This window comes from Ovis canadensis, chromosome 9 (genome assembly GCF_042477335.2).
Source record: "Ovis canadensis isolate MfBH-ARS-UI-01 breed Bighorn chromosome 9, ARS-UI_OviCan_v2, whole genome shotgun sequence".
Classification (NCBI taxonomy): domain Eukaryota; kingdom Metazoa; phylum Chordata; class Mammalia; order Artiodactyla; family Bovidae; genus Ovis; species Ovis canadensis.
In genome coordinates, this window is record NC_091253.1 from 96,142,707 (window position 1) to 96,147,148 (window position 4,442).

Sequence of the window (4,442 nt, forward strand, 5' to 3'; positions counted from 1 at the left end):
TTATAATCAAAATTAATACTAATGATTCTTTTCTCAAAACATATTTAGGTCAAAAATTCAAATCCAAGTTAAGAAAATGAAAAAAGTAATTGAAAGCTTAAATACTGAAATAATCAGTCAACACCTATGATTTGTGCAATTTCAATCATGTTACAAAAAACTTTGTGTTAAACGCTAGTAACAAAGAATTCGTATGAACAAAATTTTTGGAACTGAAGATTAATCTATATAGAAACATCTAAGCATATTAATGCCAACAATTGCTCTAAAATATCCAAAGACCAGGAAGGCTTCCCTGGTGGCTCAGACAGTCAAGAACCTGCCTGCAATGCAGGAGACCTGGGTTTGATGCCTGGGTCAGGCAGATCCTCTGGAGAAGGAAATGGCAACCCACTCCAGTGTTCTTGCCTGAAGAACTCCATCAGTAGAGGAGACAATCCATGGGACTGCATAAAGTCGGACATGACTAAATGACTACCACTTTCACTTTCATTCTAAAGACCAGAAGGGAAAATAATGTTTGATAAAATAGTTCTGAAGTCTCTCAATTAAAAAAAAAAATGAAAAACCTCCTAAAGTTAGAGTAGATCTTTCCTAAAAATATTTTTTCAACTCCAGGTTTTCTTCCAACTCCATGTGCTTAGACATTATTTAAAACATGCCAAAAATCTCACTCTAAAGAATGCTATCAAGTATAGGATTGATTATAATCAGCAACTCAAAAAAAACTTTTGTGAAGAAATTTATGCACACCCATGAGACACTCAGAGCACTTTACCTAGCCCATAGAATTCAAAACTGAACATATTTATTCAAAAATTTCAATGGCTAAAATTAGCTTATAATTCAGTACTACATATCATCCATATGAGACATCTCTTTCCCAAATGTTCAGGCAACAGCTTTACAAACAAAAAGATGAACTTATTATCTCTATGTAAATCAACAAAAAACCCTCCTTCCTAGAATATTTCGATCGTATCTCTGACATGTTTGAACTTCCAGTAATTTCTAATATTACACTCAAACCCATTAGCCTAAACATGTGATCCTTTCCCCACTCTCTACCCCTCCTCTACCAGCTACTTATCGACTTTATTAAATTAGCACGTGTTTCCTGATCAATCACATTTTGCTAGATTGTGTGAAATGCAACAAAAGGATGGGGGAGGGGAAGATATTGTCTATTTTCTAAGGATTATTTAATGCAAAAGGCAGAATAGAATAAATTAACAATCAAGTCAGACAATAAGTGTTCCAGGAGCTCAGGATGGAGAGTTGCATTCTCACTGAGAAAAAAACACTTCCATCCTGCCTGTATTCTAGCAGATTAGTATGCTATCTGCTGCACACTGACTCTTTGGTTTTATTCAGATTTCCCTAGTTCCATGTTCCTAGTTTTTTCCCTGTCTGAACACTTACTCAGTATGTAACTTTTTAATGAAAATTTCCCTGGCTTCCCTATAGTTCCTTTCTTCCTATATACCAAAGATCTAGGTAACTTCTGGGTTATTCATAGGTCTACAGCTGTAGTCATTTTCACTGTCCATTGATTTTCTTGCTTGAAATTTATTGTATGTGATTTTATCCAGTTTGGCTCATGAGACTATAAATTACTTGAGTGTAGATATTATTCACATAACTTGCTTTGCCTCTTTTCTCAGGATCTAATGGAAGGTTCTGTAGACATAGGATCTACTCAGCAATTATTAACACATGCATGTCCCTACTCCCGAAATTACCAAAGAATCATTTAATGTATCTCAATCTAGTTTCCAGGTTGTGCTGTTAAGGAATCAAGAAAATAGGTACAGACAGAAAGAGAGAGTTAGTAGTGGGAAAAATAAGGAGAGATTTTGTCTTTACTTGCCCAAATTTTCCCTATTCGTTCACAATTATCTTTCCAGAGTAATTATGAAAAATAAGGGATCTAAAGCAGGTATGAAGGAATAAAAATTTGAAGAAAAACATTTCAAGAAACATTGTACACTATAAACTGCATCATATTTATTTAATAGTTTTTGAGAGTCACTTATTAAACTGAGAAGGAAAGGGCCACCCACTCCAGTCTTCTTGCCTGGAAAATCCCATGGATGTAGGAGCCTGGTAGGCTACAGTCCTTGGTGTTGCAGATACGACTGAGCCAATTCACTTTCACTTTATTAAACTGAATCTTCTCATATTACTTTTGACTGTAACATTATGCTTCTTTGAATGTGGCCTATGTGGAGAACAGGACACCTAAAGCAGTGATTTATATTCAGGTTACACCCAGAAATGTAGACATAAATCTCAGAGGGCATTAACTCCAAATTCAAGTCTACTTTAGAAAGTTGATCTACAGCATTTCTAATAAGAGGACATTGCAAAAGGTTCCCACCTGAGTCGGTAAGTAGCAGCTGAAACTAACCCATGTGCTGCTGTCCTGTAGCTGGCATGGGGATACATCAGTGCAGAGGGAGCAAATACTAAGTCATGAATTCGATAGGGTACCTTTCCCCCAACTTACCTAAAATGTCTTACAGGTTGACACAGCCCTGAATCCAACCTATGTTTTATTTCTTCTTATGACTGTAATTGACAAGTTTAGAAAAATAACTTATTCCGATTTTCAGACAATCTAATTGTTAGAATATTATTCCTAATTACTGAGCCAACATCTGCCATTCAAAATGTCCACTCTTCAGTCTTTATCCTAATTCCTGTGACATGCACACCTGTTCAGGACTAATTCATTTAGTGCTATCCCTTAAAAGCTCTGATTTTTGATGGTGCTGTTTTAGAAATATTGAGACATTTAAATGTGCTGCACAAATATGTCAATTACAGTCCTAAACAGTGCATTTCATGTTTTACTCATGACAGGACAACCAGTATAATAGAGTGAGCAAAATTGTATTCTTTCAGTGCTGATTGCTCATGTAACTTACTTTGTTGTCTTTGAATTAAATAACACTTTCCAGTATGTTTCTTTAACATGTTTTTCCTTCTGCCATTATTCCGTGACTTATTTTGACTCATAATAGGGGTCAAAGGGAGATAGTTCTAGTGAAGTGAAAAAATCACTTCTACTTTCAAATGTGTATTTACAAGATCCAAGGCATTTTCAAAGAAAAAGGATGGAATGGGCAGGGAGCAAAGAGAGGGAGGCAGGACAGAAGGTGTTTGGACTGCATGTTTGCATCCCCCTAATATTCAAGATACCAGAATGGTCTAGAGGTTTTCCCTACTTTCTTCAATTTAAGTGTGAATTTGGCAATAAGGAGTTCATGATCTGAGCCACAGTCAGCTCCTGGTCTTGTTTTTGCTGACTGTATAGAGCTTCTCCATCTTGACAGCAAAGAATATAATCTGATTTTCATGTTGACCATCTGCTAATGTCCATGTGTAGTCTTCTCTTGTGTTGTTCGAAGAGGGTGTTTGCTATGACTAGTGCGTTCTCTTGGCAAAACTCTATTAGCCTTTGCCCTGCTTCATTCTGTATTCCAAGGCCAAATTTGCCTGTTACTCTTGAGAAGGAAATGGCAACCCACTCCAGTGTTCTTGCCTGGAGAATCCCAGGGACAGGGGAGCCTGGTGGGCTGCTGTCTATGGGGCCGCACAGAGTCGGACACGACTGAAGCAACTCAGCAGCAGCAGCAGCAGCCAGGTGTTTCTTGACTTCCTACTTTTGTATTCCAGTCCCCTATAATGAAAAGGACATCTGCGGAACAACAGACTGCTTCCAAATAGGAAAAGGAGTACGTCAAGGCTATATATTGTCACTCTGCTTATTTAACTTCTATGCAGAATACATCATGAGAAACGCTGGGCTGGAAGAAGCACAAGCCGGAATCAAGATTGCCAGGAGAAATATCAATAACCTCAGATATGCAGATGACACCACCCTTATGGCAGAAAGTGAAGAGGAACTCAAAAGCCTGTTGATGAAAGTGACAGTGGAGAGTGAAAAAGTTGGCTTAAAGCTCAACGTTCAGAAAACGAAGATCATGGCATCTAGTCCAATCACTTCAAGGGAAATAGATGGAGAAACAGTGGAAACAGTATCAGACTTTATTTTTTGGAGGCTCCAAAATCACTGCACATGGTGAATGTAGCCATGAAATTAAAAGACGCTTACTCCTTGGAAGGAAAGTTATGACCAACCTAGATAGCATATTCAAAAGCAGAGACATAAATTTGCCAACAAAGGTCTGTCTAGTCAAGGCTATGGTTTTTCCACTGGTCATGTATGGATGTGAGTTGGACTATGAAGAAGGCTGAGCGCCAACAAAGCTTTTGAACTGTGGTGTTGGAGAAGACTCTTGAGAGTCCCTTGGACTTCAAAGAGATCCAACTAGTTCATTCTAAAGGAGATCAGTCCTGGGTGTTCTTTGGAAGGAATGATGCTAAAACTGAAACTCCAGTTCTTTGGCCACCTCATGCGAAGAGTTGACTCATTG